At 37.4% G+C, this 14451-nt stretch overlaps 1 long non-coding RNA gene across 1 annotated transcript; it reads left to right on the forward strand.

The window, feature by feature from the left end:
- Positions 1–10931: 10931 nt before the first annotated feature.
- Positions 10932–13482, forward strand: LOC136070538 (uncharacterized). Its single transcript, XR_010631761.1, has 2 exons — positions 10932–12883; positions 13292–13482. It is a non-coding gene; the product is annotated as an uncharacterized LOC136070538 (long non-coding RNA).
- The last annotated feature ends 969 nt before the right edge of the window (positions 13483–14451 follow it).

Raw genomic sequence — 14451 nt, forward strand, 5'->3', positions numbered from 1 at the left:
CGTCTAGTACACTCGCCTCTAGTGGGTTTCGAAAGAATGACGGTACAGCCTGTTGGCACTGTTACGTTGCCAGTGGTAGTGGGGGAATATCCGCAGCAGGTAACCAAAGATGTAAATTTCCTTGTGGTAGATTGCTCATCCTCTTACAATGCTATAATTGGAAGACCAACTTTAAATAGTTGGAAAGTAGTCACATCCACTTACCACCTGTCAGTTAAATTCCCTATGGAGCACGGGGTAGGACAAGTGCAAGGAGAGCAGTTGGCAGCAAGGGTGTGTTATTTGGCCATGCTCGCCATGGACGAGCAACAACAGATGATGAGCATTGAAGAAAGGAGAATTGTGGCTGAACCCATTGAAGTGTTAGAAGATATTTCTTTAAATGAGAGTAATCCTGAGAGGTGTACCAAGATTGGGGCAGATCTAGAAGAGAAGATTAAGAAGGACATTGTCCAGTTTTTGAAGAAAAACACTGATGTATTCGCTTAGAGTCATGAGGATATGCCAGGCATAGATCCTAGTGTCATCACTCACCGTCTAAACGTATGTCCTTCCTCCAAGCCAGTGCGACAAAAGAAAAGGGTGTTTGCCCCTGAGAGAGTAATGCTGTTAAAGACGAGGTTCAGAAGTTGATGGCAGCAAAGTTTATACGAGAAGTATACTATCCAGATTGGCTGGCCAATGTAGTAATGGTCAAAAAGGCGAACGACAAGTGAAGGATGTGTGTAGATTTTACTGATCTAAACAGGGCTTGCCCCAAGGACAGCTATCCATTGCTGCGCATTGATCAACTAGTGGATTCCACTGCAGGCCATAAATTACTTAATTTTATGGATGCTTTCTCAAGATACAACCAAATAAGGATGGACGAGGCCAACCAGAAGAAGACATCTTTTGTTACTAGTCAAGGCTTGTTTTGTTATGAAGTAATGCCCTTTGATTTGAAAAATGCTGGAGCAACATACCAAACTGGTCAATCACATGTTTCGTCCTCAAATTGGATGAAACATAGAAGTCTATGTGGATGACATGCTGGTGAAAAGCCTAGACAAGGGAAAGCATCTGGACGACCTGCAGGAGACCTTTAATACACTCAGGCAGTACAATATGAAGTTGAATCCCACCAAGTGTGCTTTCGGGGTAGCGTCAGGAAATTTTCTTGGATTTATGGTTTTGCATAAAGGGATCGAGGCAAACCTGGAAAAGATTAAAGCAATTTTGGATATGAAGCCTCCGTAGAGTATCAAAGAAGTCCAGTCTCTTACTGGGCGAGTTGTTGCCCTTAACAGGTTTGTTTCTAAAGCTACTGACAAGTGTTTACTATTTTTTAAGATTCTAAGGAAAGCATTTGAGTGGATGTACGAATGTCAAAGAGCCTTCCAAGACTTGAAGACGTACCTCGTTATAGCTCCGTTGCTGAGTCCGTCTGTGATGGGAGAAGAATTATTTTTATACCTGGTAGTGACCCCATATGCCGTGAGCTCAGCATTAATAAGAGAGGAAGGAAAAGTACAAAAGCCAGTATACTATACTAGCAAAGCATTAAGGGGAGCGGAAGGATGATATCGACTAATAGAAAAGCTAGCTTTTGCACTTATCACGGCTTCCAGGAAGCTAAGGCACTACTTCCAAGCCCATGTAATTAATGTCATGACAGACCATCCACTTAAGAAAGCCATGAACAAATTGGAAGCCGCAGGATAGTTAATCCAGTGGGTCGTCGAACTCAGTGGGTTTGACATCCGATACCAACCAAGGCATGCTATAAAGGCTCAGGCCTTAGCAAACTTTATTGCGGAGTTCACACCAAGCTGCAATGATATAGAAGGAATGGAAGACGGTAAAAAATGGGTCGTCCATGTGGATGGTTCGTCCACACAACATGCAGGAGGAATTGGAGTGGTTTTGCAATCCCCTGAAGAAGATAAGTTGAAGCATAAAGTCCGTCTGCAATACCAAACAACCAACAATGAAGTTGAATATGAAGCCCTCCTTAAAGAGTTGAAGCTGGCTAAATCTGTGGAAGCAATGTCAATACTCATCCTAGGAGATTCTTAGTTGGTCATGGGTCAAATAAATGGGATGTATGAGGCAAAGGAAGAACGAATGAAGAAATACTTAGAAAAAGTGTTGCGGTTAGTGAAGAAATTCAAAGAAGCTAACTTTGTTCAAGTCCCAAGGGAGGAAAACGTGGAAGCAGACACATTAGCGAAGGAAGCCTCAACGATTATAGCCATGGATGAGTTTGATGAAGTACAGTACATCCCAAGTATAGATCTTCCCGAAGTGCAGCAAATAGAGAATGAAGAAAATTGGATGACCCCAATAGTATCGTACTTAAAGGACGGAAAGCTTCCAAAAAGGAAAGATGAAGCCAGAAAACTCAAGGTTAAAGCAACCAGGTATGTCCTCATGGACGTACAAAAAAGGTTTCTCTCAACCTTATCTCAAGTGTCTAGCTCCGGACGAGGCGAACTATGTAATAAGGGAAGTTCATGAAGGAGCCTGCATAAATCATTCAGGAGCCAAATCACTCATCCATAAAATCGTCCGTGCAGGGTACTATTGGCCAACTATTCAAGCTGACGCAAAAGCTTATGTCAAAGTATGTGATCAATGCCAACGATTCAGTAATATCCCCAAACAATCATCAGAGTATCTCACCCTGATAACGGCCCCGTGGCCATTTGCTCAATGGGGCCTAGATATCTTAAGTCCTTTTCCTCTTGGAACCAGATAGATGAAATTCTTGGTGGTAGGGATAAACTACTTCACCAAGTGGATGGAAGCAAAACCCTTAGCGAATATTACACAGCAGAATGTGAAGAACTTTGTCTGGAAAAACATCCTATGCAGGTTTGGGGTGCCCAAAGTGTTGGTATCTGATAACGGACGACAATTTGACAATGCCCTTTTTAGAGATTTCTGTGAACACTTTGGAATCCAAAATCATTATTCCTCCCCCGCCCACCCTCAAGCCAATGGTCAAGCAGAGGTTGCAAACCGATCCTTGTTGAAAATCATCAAGACTCGGTTTGAGTGGGCAAAGGGAGGATGGCCAGATGAGCTACCTAGTGTCCTTTGGGCATACAGAACGACGGTGAGAACCCCTATAAGGGAAACTCCTTTCAAGTTAGCCTATGGGAGTGAAGCAATTATACCTGCGGAAGTGCACATGGCCAACCACAGGGTGACGATGTATCAAGATAAAGAGAACGAGAAACAACTCTGTGTAAACCTCAATTTGATAGATGAGGTAAGGACGGATGCAGAACAAAGGATGGCAAGGTATAAGAACCTCATGGCTAGGCAGTATGATGTAATGGTGAAGCCAAGACGATTCAACATAGGCGATCTCGTCCTGAAGAGAGTTTCTCTAGCCACTAAGAACCCAACTCATAGGAAATTGGGACCTAATTGGGAGGGACCCTACAGGGTTATCAACTGGAAGAGACAAGGATCCTACTACTTGGAGGCCCTAGACGGGAGGAAACTGGAACATCTTTGGAATGTTGAACACTTGAGGAGGTATTACTAGTAGTGCCCACCTGGACAAGGGTTACCCTGGACGAGCTTGCTTAACCATATAAGGAGCTTGTTTATCTACATATCTTTAGTATTATTTTATGATGTTATTTTATTACTATTATGATGTGGTTATGGACAAAATTAAGAATTTTCTTGTATTTTTTTAACTTTTAAGAAGACACTACCTCATGAGCATGTGCCTCGTCTGTGAACAATATTTATTCTATGTACATAATGTTTGTGTAAATTCCTGATTTCCATACTACTTTTGTTTAAACCAACTCAAAAGAAGGCTGAAAAGCCCAAGACAAGAAAATTCTCTGGACGCGGAGAATTAACGTCAAGCTTTTCTAAAAGCAAAACAAAGTATCCTCATCCNAAAAAAAAAAAAAAAAAAGAAAAAAAAAAAAGAGAAGAAGAATGAAAATTTTTAGTCAAGACGAGGTATAGATGTTACCTTGAAAAGATCATGAACCCCAGAGTGTTCAAAGTCTTTAAGGGACATGTCATAGCAAACGTTTATATCTTCGTCAGAAACGGCGTTCTTGAAACATTCCCAGGCCAGATCTTCATTTTCAATAATATTTGAAGGGACCTTTTGGGAAGGTTGAGACGAGGTTGACACAGTCATTTTGGACGGAGGAGTCTTGGACAGGGTGGTTTCAATAGGAGTGGACGAATCAACATCGAACACTTTGGCAGGCTGATGGGACGAAGGAGGATTAGGCTTGACTACTTGGGACGAGCCATGCCTGGTTTTCTTGCCTCGTCAGTTGGGAAGATTTTTCAAATCTAAGTTTTTTGACAAAGTCTTCTTTTTATCTCCAGCTGATGGACGAGCTTGAAATTCAGGCTCAAGATGAGCCCCTTCACTAGTTACTTCTTTTCCTTTATTTCCTCTCATGGGTGCCATTCCTAAAAATAAAAAATAAAAAAAAATAAAAAAAAATAAAAAAAAATAAACGGTGCAAGGAATGTTTGGAGTTTGAAACTTACTTTTTCTCACAGTAATTTCGTGTGCAAGTGCTACTTCGGACGGGTTAAGGCCTAATCCCCACTTGGCAAGTCGTCTAAGATTAACTAAGGAATGAAAAATCCCTATCTGTGTATGGATGAGCCCTGTGGACATGGTCACGATGCAACTTGTTCAAGGAAGGTCGTTCAACAGCTGTAAGGAAACAAGTAGAAATTAAAAAATAATAATAGTAAAATAATAAATAAAAAGGAAGAGGGGGAAAGCTAAGGGACTTACACTCAGGACAAAGGTTCCCTAGGTCCCCAGTATAACGACCAAATGTATCCTGGCCAACGTCTATAGGATTCCCAGCCTAGAAGCAGGGGACAAAGAAAAACTCCATCTTCCACTTTCTGTCAGACGAGGCCAAGGATTTCACCAGTCTACAATCTCTACCTCTGATTGTGAATTGATAAAAGCCAGGGGATTGATGAATTTATGAGGTTTTATAACAGTAGAGGAACTCGTCCACGGTAAGAGGACAGTCTCCTCCAAACACTTCCCTCCACAAAATTTGCATAGAGATAATCAATCTCCATGCATTTGGGTTAAATTGGCATACTCCTAAACCTAACCTAACTAATAACTCTCTAGTAAAAGCATTTAAAGGAAATCTAAGACCCCCCAAAAGATAAGCCTCATACACACCTATCCCAAAATGGGGGTTACAACACCACTCTTCACGGACAGGCAATCTAGGATTAAATTCGTCCGAGATTTGGTACCATTCCCTAAAATTGTTTAGTCTTTCCTCATCTGTCTTGGAAGGGATATCTATAGCACAACTGTACACAGTTATCTCCGCCTCGTCCGAGGGACTAGACGGAGGGATGAAGGACGAGGTGCTTGCCTGGGACCCTAAGGCTTTTCTAAGTTGTTCTTGTACTACTTCTATAGGAAGCCCAGGGACTCCTGAGACATATTCCTCGTCCGTGGTGTTTCCCTCACTACTATTACTAGTGTTACCAGAGCTATCACTACTCTCGTCATAATATTCGTCTATAGCTTTCTTTGTACTATTGCTAGACGAGAAGAAAGTTATTTTTGACATTTTTGAAAATTTTTTTTTTTTGGAGAAACCTAAAAGACGAGGAAAGAGGGAATACCTGGCTCTAGGACAAACAGAGACTATGGACGCGAGGAAACTCCTAGACGAGGCTCTAGATGATGAATGTCAAAGAAAGAAAATCTCAGAAGTGTGAAGGGCAGTAGATGCATTCCACTATTTATAAATAGCTGACCTGGGCATATGAAACGACGCAATCAATCAGATGATGACACGTGGTCTTCGTCTTGAAAAAATGAATCGACGAGACTGGCCACCATTGAAATTATGACACGTGACACATCTAATTATGGAAAGGAGCTCGTCCATCCTGAGAATTGTGTTACTATATTTTCTTGGACGACCCATGGACAAAGGGGCAATTGATGGTGTAAAGGAAGAGTCTAGTTTAATCTTGTCCATATGGGCCGTCCATGACAAAATGTAAAGAAGGGGACGAGTGGCTCTTACACTCGTCCCTCTTACACTCGCCCCTCCTCCCCTTTCCCTGCTGATCCCTGAAGCAAAGCTCGTCCGTCCTTAGTGATGGACGGACGAGGTTGCTGAACCTTAAGCTCTTGATGACTTCAGCTCTTTCAAAAGCCAAGGATGGGTCGCGTCGTTATGAACCAAACCCTTGGCTAATTGTTGAGCACAAGTCTCGATGAGGTAACTTCCATGGCAGTTATGGAAGTTATCTTATAATTTCCTGAATTCCTCAATAACAGGAACGATTGTTAAATGAGTAACTGCTCCACGGACACTATATAAGCATTCGTGAATGAAGAACAGAGGTATGAAAAACATTCTTCACAAAAAGAACTCTAAAAATATTCTCTTTCAACTTATAAAAGTCACTGACTTTGGCATTGGAGGATTTTGGGCCGGCCTCCACCAGTCTCCTCTAATTTTACGTTTGTTTTCTCAGGACTCAACCTCAAGATCAACAACACGCAAGACTTTCGGCCCACTGATATCACAGGATCCATCAATAATCATTTTGGAATGGAGCTGATAATGTTAATTTCTTAGTCAATATAATTTGGAAAGGATTATGTTTTATACACTTTTAAGTAGGGAGGAAGATTTGAATCCGAATGTTTCCATTGAAATATCAAAAATGCTATTTGGCATGAAGAAAATAATTTCACAACGCCTATCCTCTATTTTTCTCTAAGGCTATTTCTCGGTGTCTTATATTAAGTAGTTAGTGTTGCTCCAATATATCATAATCTCTAGGAACTTTGTGGCTTAGTTGATGAAGATACAAATCACCTACTATGAACATCAATCAACAATATTACTTTCCATTTTTAGGGGGTGTCCAAGTCAAGTCAAGTTGATTTGAGGCTTAGTCTATCATTCAACATGACCATGTCGGCTAGGGGAGGACGGAAGCCATTATTGATAAAATAAAAACGTTATCTTGACCATTTGGAAGTCCACGGGAGCTGGTCAAATGAAATTGAAACCAATTAAGGGTGAATTATGGTTGCAGATTTGGCGATAATGGCACAAATTTGAGCCATTAATTGTTAAGAGAGATGAAGAGATCTTTGCCAAGTTCTGGTAGAGATGTCACTAGGAATGGGGTTATGAGAGTGCTAAATGGGAGAGAAAGTAAGTTTTGGAGTATGGTAATAGAATATGTACAACAAAAACATATTATAAATCAGATTTGTGTAATAGCAATTAAATTCTATATATAAATAATTATATATATACACACACATAGTTGAGATGAGGTTGGGCAAGCAAAACTCGTCCTCATCTTGTCATCTCTTTGGAGCAAGAAAAATTAGCACAAAGCAAGATGAATAAAGCAATGTTGAGATTTTTTAACATCCCTAGGGTTAGGGCTATCCAAAGACCTACTAGACTCGCCCATCCAATCCAATCTGACTTGAAGACTCGTGGATGGTTTTGAATGGTGGGACAATTGATTGTGGTCTTTGATACTTGAAACCAATGATTCTTGGTTCGAGTATCAATTTGGGTGATTTCTCACCTTGCCCAAACCGACCTAATTGAAAATAACATAACAATCCAGCCATATTTAGAGATTGGGTGCCATTCACTCATTGATTGGATCAAAACTCAATCACTTCCCATCCTTTTTTTTTTTTCCTTTTCATTTTCAAATTCAATATTCAGTCCTCTCTCTCTCTCTCTCTCTCTCTAAAAAAAAAAAACAACTATCATTCACTTGAGTGACCTGGTTATCCATTCAATTGGTGGGTTAACCTCAAACCCAAGTCAACTTTAACCTATGTTTGTGTAGATGTAAGATCTACCCCATATGAGAGGGCAAATACAAGACAGAACAGTGTCTTGAGTCTAGACAGTCCTAGTCAAATTTATTGACAGCAACATACACCTGTTTGGATGGCCCAACTTTCTTCAAAGGACTGCGGTCCTTGTATTGAATGCTCTGTTACCTTTACCTGTTACCTTTAAAAAATAAAAAATAAAAAAGCCCAAATGATAAAATAGAAAATTAGAGAGAAGAAATTATTTTTGTTACTTCCAATGCATTTAGAAAAAAAAAAAAAAAAAAAAAAAAAAAAAAAAAAAAAAAACGTCAATTTTCGGGCAAGTGCCCATATAACGGACAAAGACGACGTTCTGTTACATTTACGTTCACATCCTATCTCCTCCTATCTTTACACTATTATCCTCTCTCTCTCTGAAAACAAAATCATCAAAGAAACGAAGAAAAGATCCGTCGATGGAGAAAAACTGCAGCTTCATATCGTGCGAAAAGATAGATCGTGCGGCCAACTGGGTAGGCTCCAACGTAGCCTCCGCCTTCTTCGCCTCACTGGAACGCTGCTCCTGTATCAACCTCGGCACCACCGACCTCGAAGAAGAAGAAATCGACGAGGCCCATGACCGACCTTTCTTGCTCTCCAAGCCCATCATCTCCGACTCTGAACCCAACAAGCCCAAACCCACCATCGCTGTAGCTTCCAATTGAAACCCATATTAGAGTTTGTCTGTGAATTTTTTTATTTCTTGTGTACACTAAATCCCACGGTTTTTGGGGTTTCAATTTCCTTGTTGCTTTATGAAAAATACTAGGTTGTGTTTGCTATTCGTATTCTTTTGTTGTAAAAAATTAATTAAAAAAAATGTGGAAAACAATTTGGTGTCAAGTTTGTGCAATCTGTTGTATGCTAATAATGCACTTTGATGATGTATGATTTTTTTTTTTTTTTTTTGCTAAATTCTATATGGATTTTGGTGGGTGTTGAATTAAATTTTCTTCATTACAATTTTGTTGTTTTGGGTCACTCATTGAAAAGCAATGTGCATTAGTAATCCTTGGAGATCTGAGTTGAGGAAAGCCTTTTTAGTTGTTATTGGGTTGTGATTAATATGGAAAGCCTGTAAGTTTCCATATTAATGTGTTTGGTATTGGGTTGTGAGTAATTTCCATATTAATGTTTTTAGTATTAGGTTGTGATTAATAATCAAAGTACAAGTTCAGTGATTTAGGTCATCATAATAGTACAACCTGTTGTAAAATATAGGAAAAGTTTATGATATGAAGTACTGTGATTGTTGGAAATTGTTTGTAGGTTCATCAATCCTTGGTGTACTTTCCTGCATTATTTTGAATCATCAGTAACTTGAGGGGAGGCAACTGCATTTCATGTTCCCTAAAACTTAGGATTCTAGAGCTTTGATACCAAAGCAGAAATGTAGTAATGCTAGGTTACGTTTGATTGCATTTGACTCAAATATTGGATGTTTGAATTAAATCACAATCCTTACAATATATACCCCAAATTGCCGTGGATGTGATGTGATTCACTAGTAACAATCTAGTACACCTTATTCCATGTTGTAATCTTCTGTGTTTAATACAACCTTGATAGAAGTTGGAGCTGCTTGCATTCGCCACACCCAAAGGCTTGGTTCTCTAAAGACTAAATACTTCTGTTTCTTGCTTTGAGGGAGTAGGTTGTCTAAGGTGGCCTATAAATCTGTCTGCATCCTATGGTTTATGTTACTTCCTATTGTAAAATGTTTGTCAGCAGGAAAAGAGTTGATAATCAGGGTTCTGCTGTTTAAAAATACAGCAGAGGGTATAAAATTTTGTGAGTCTTGTATTTTCTGTATTAGAAGCTGAACAAAGAGAGAAATTTTCACTGCTAATGTTGCATTTTGTAGCTATTCCTGATGTTCTTTCTCTAACTTGTAGTTGTTTATTGTGTTTGGTCAACTGGATTCCAACTCACTCTTGTGCAGCAGGCTCCTTATTCAAGCAAGACATGATAGCATTCATAGAATTTGTGGCATTCTAGGATGTTATTGGATGTTGGGATGTAAGCATGTACATGTGAATGGAGACTCTTCTAGGAATGGAAATGGATTTGAGTCTTTTTTAGATATTATTTTATTTTGTAAGTCAATTGTATTTTTATTGTCCAATTACATTTTTATTTGAGGTCCTAGTAGTTTATTAGGTTATTAGTATTTTAATTTTAGAAGCAAGGTTATATTTGTAATAAGAAATTAGGGTTTTCTATGCTAGTTAGAATTAGGGTTTAGTATTCCTATATAAGCAAACTATTGTATTCCTATCAAAAGGAGATTATTTTGATGAAGAAAGATTTCTATTGAAATTGTCTCCATGGTCTAGTGTGGACTCCAACCACCCCTAAGTGTTGACTCCTTCTATCCTTTACTTTTGTATTCTTTAATTTTCTTGTTGATTGTTTTGGTTTGTCCTGCACCCTTCTTTTCTTAATTTGTTGGGACATTTATTTCTGTCTTTTTTTTTTTGGTTTCCCACAGTGTTTCCTCAAGGTTTTCAACCAGAGACTAATTACTGTTCGTGTCGGGTGGGCCCACAAAGGGGTAAAGCACTGGCCCAGGAAATTCTTTTCAAAGTGCAGGTAGCAAGACTCGAACTAGGGAGCACTCCTAGTCAAGCCTAGTACAAGTCTTTTATATATATATATATATAGGAAAAATGTCACCTACAAATTCAAGGCTCTGTCTTTTATATATATATATATATATATCTAGGAAAAATGTCACCTACAAATTCAAGGCTAAGACTCGACAGAAGGTACTTGGAAATGAAATGGCAGGTCTCTTTATGCTGACTAAATAATTTTTTTAATAAGAAAAGTCTGCAATCTTTTCACTTTAGATGTTTGAGATCTTGTAAGGTAATTTGAAACTCTGTCAAACATCTTAAGAATAAGGGTTGAATGTGAAAACAAATGGCAGAAAATATATGGTTTTTGAAAATTCGAGATGACAAGAATTGCCTGAGTCTTTTTTTTTTTTTTTGGGGGGGGGGGGGGGGGTGGTNTGTATGCTAATAATGCACTTTGATGATGTATGATTTTTTTTTTTTTTTTTTGCTAAATTCTATATGGATTTTGGTGGGTGTTGAATTAAATTTTCTTCATTACAATTTTGTTGTTTTGGGTCACTCATTGAAAAGCAATGTGCATTAGTAATCCTTGGAGATCTGAGTTGAGGAAAGCCTTTTTAGTTGTTATTGGGTTGTGATTAATATGGAAAGCCTGTAAGTTTCCATATTAATGTGTTTGGTATTGGGTTGTGAGTAATTTCCATATTAATGTTTTTAGTATTAGGTTGTGATTAATAATCAAAGTACAAGTTCAGTGATTTAGGTCATCATAATAGTACAACCTGTTGTAAAATATAGGAAAAGTTTATGATATGAAGTACTGTGATTGTTGGAAATTGTTTGTAGGTTCATCAATCCTTGGTGTACTTTCCTGCATTATTTTGAATCATCAGTAACTTGAGGGGAGGCAACTGCATTTCATGTTCCCTAAAACTTAGGATTCTAGAGCTTTGATACCAAAGCAGAAATGTAGTAATGCTAGGTTACGTTTGATTGCATTTGACTCAAATATTGGATGTTTGAATTAAATCACAATCCTTACAATATATACCCCAAATTGCCGTGGATGTGATGTGATTCACTAGTAACAATCTAGTACACCTTATTCCATGTTGTAATCTTCTGTGTTTAATACAACCTTGATAGAAGTTGGAGCTGCTTGCATTCGCCACACCCAAAGGCTTGGTTCTCTAAAGACTAAATACTTCTGTTTCTTGCTTTGAGGGAGTAGGTTGTCTAAGGTGGCCTATAAATCTGTCTGCATCCTATGGTTTATGTTACTTCCTATTGTAAAATGTTTGTCAGCAGGAAAAGAGTTGATAATCAGGGTTCTGCTGTTTAAAAATACAGCAGAGGGTATAAAATTTTGTGAGTCTTGTATTTTCTGTATTAGAAGCTGAACAAAGAGAGAAATTTTCACTGCTAATGTTGCATTTTGTAGCTATTCCTGATGTTCTTTCTCTAACTTGTAGTTGTTTATTGTGTTTGGTCAACTGGATTCCAACTCACTCTTGTGCAGCAGGCTCCTTATTCAAGCAAGACATGATAGCATTCATAGAATTTGTGGCATTCTAGGATGTTATTGGATGTTGGGATGTAAGCATGTACATGTGAATGGAGACTCTTCTAGGAATGGAAATGGATTTGAGTCTTTTTTAGATATTATTTTATTTTGTAAGTCAATTGTATTTTTATTGTCCAATTACATTTTTATTTGAGGTCCTAGTAGTTTATTAGGTTATTAGTATTTTAATTTTAGAAGCAAGGTTATATTTGTAATAAGAAATTAGGGTTTTCTATGCTAGTTAGAATTAGGGTTTAGTATTCCTATATAAGCAAACTATTGTATTCCTATCAAAAGGAGATTATTTTGATGAAGAAAGATTTCTATTGAAATTGTCTCCATGGTCTAGTGTGGACTCCAACCACCCCTAAGTGTTGACTCCTTCTATCCTTTACTTTTGTATTCTTTAATTTTCTTGTTGATTGTTTTGGTTTGTCCTGCACCCTTCTTTTCTTAATTTGTTGGGACATTTATTTCTGTCTTTTTTTTTTTGGTTTCCCACAGTGTTTCCTCAAGGTTTTCAACCAGAGACTAATTACTGTTCGTGTCGGGTGGGCCCACAAAGGGGTAAAGCACTGGCCCAGGAAATTCTTTTCAAAGTGCAGGTAGCAAGACTCGAACTAGGGAGCACTCCTAGTCAAGCCTAGTACAAGTCTTTTATATATATATATATATAGGAAAAATGTCACCTACAAATTCAAGGCTCTGTCTTTTATATATATATATATATATATCTAGGAAAAATGTCACCTACAAATTCAAGGCTAAGACTCGACAGAAGGTACTTGGAAATGAAATGGCAGGTGCAGAGAAGTTGTGGGTAGAGCAGCGGCAATGGTAAGTAATCTTTATGTTGCATTTTTATTGTGTTTCTATGCCATTTATAGAATGGGGGGGGGTGGTGTGGTTTGATATTTGAGTGAATCTGGAAGATGGGTTTAGGGTCAGGAATGAAGTGTTCACATTTAGTCCAGCTATTGGATAAGATTAGGACTGTTTTTTTTTTTTTTGGGCCAATAAAATAGGATGCTTTAATCCATTTAATGTTAGTCATGTGACCTTTAAAAAAAAAACCATGTATTGGACTCGTGTCCAGAACTCCAGTTGGAGGTTAAATTTGTGCAAGAAAGCTATAGTGTTGTAGAACCTATCATGTTGAATCGTTGATTTAGCTAGATCACAGATTCACAATCTAGAATGAGAATTCGTAAAACTGTTGATACCATTTACATGCAATGTTTCCAGCACTCCAGTTGGGGATTAAATTTGTGGAAGAAAGCTAAAACATCTATCAATTATCATGTGGAATGGAGCGTCGTAACTGGAATTGCAATTGTTGATGTTGTCGTATCTGTTTGGGGAAAAAAAAATCTTGGAATTGTTTTTATTTTTTTATTTTATTTTATATATATTTATTTATTTATCAATTTTGATCATCAATTGGTGTTTGTTCATTATACTCAAAGAAAGTAGTAAGCAGTCACTGTATGCTCTCGTGTAAAGCATAAATGAATTAAGTTTATGAACGGCTCGTGGTAGCTGGAAAGCTTCTTTGTTTAGCAAACAAGTTAAGTTCATGCTCAAGTTTAAGCTTGACTATTAAACGAGTTAAACTCAAACATAATAATGTATTTATGCTCATCAACATGAAGCTCAATATAATCATATATTATATTATATTATATTAGTTGTTTAAAAATATATTTATTTATAGTTGAGATCGGATTGTGTAAATTTGTAAATAAGTTCATATGATATCGAATTTTATTTGTAATTTATTGATAATATAAACAATCTATTTGTTGTAAAAATTCAAAGATTTGTGAAAGAGAGTTGCTACATCTACAATATTTTTACAACAAATCATAGGTGATTAATTATTATTGGTTCAAATTTGAATCTAACACTAAGATTACTTTTTTGTCCCAACAATAACAATTAGTAACAACCTGTCACTTAAAATTTATTGTAAAAATGTTGTAAACATATCATTTCTCTTTGTGAAAAGGGTAAACAAAAATTTAGCCGTGGTTTACTATTACTATATAAGACAAAAGAATAAGTTAATCAAGCTAGAAAACGAACTAAGATTGAACATATGATCTTATTTGATAATAAATTCGAGTTCAACTTGTGTTCAAAATAAAATTAAATGAATAAGCTTAAACTTTTATTGTTCAGTTTGAAACGACTTATTTACATACTATAAATACTATAATTGTGATTGTGCTCTTTTGACTTGATGAATACATTATCTACTTACTTTATTTTAAAAAGTGGGTGTTAAATGTTGAGTGAAGATGGAAAATGGGTTTGGGATGAAACATTCACATTTAGTCCAGCTCACAATTGGATAACATAGGACATGGCATGTGTTAAGTGCTTCAATTCACTGAATGTGACCT

The sequence above is a fragment of the Quercus suber genome, unplaced genomic scaffold, assembly GCF_002906115.3.
Source record: "Quercus suber isolate HL8 unplaced genomic scaffold, Cork oak 2.0 scaffold_240, whole genome shotgun sequence".
Classification (NCBI taxonomy): domain Eukaryota; kingdom Viridiplantae; phylum Streptophyta; class Magnoliopsida; order Fagales; family Fagaceae; genus Quercus; species Quercus suber.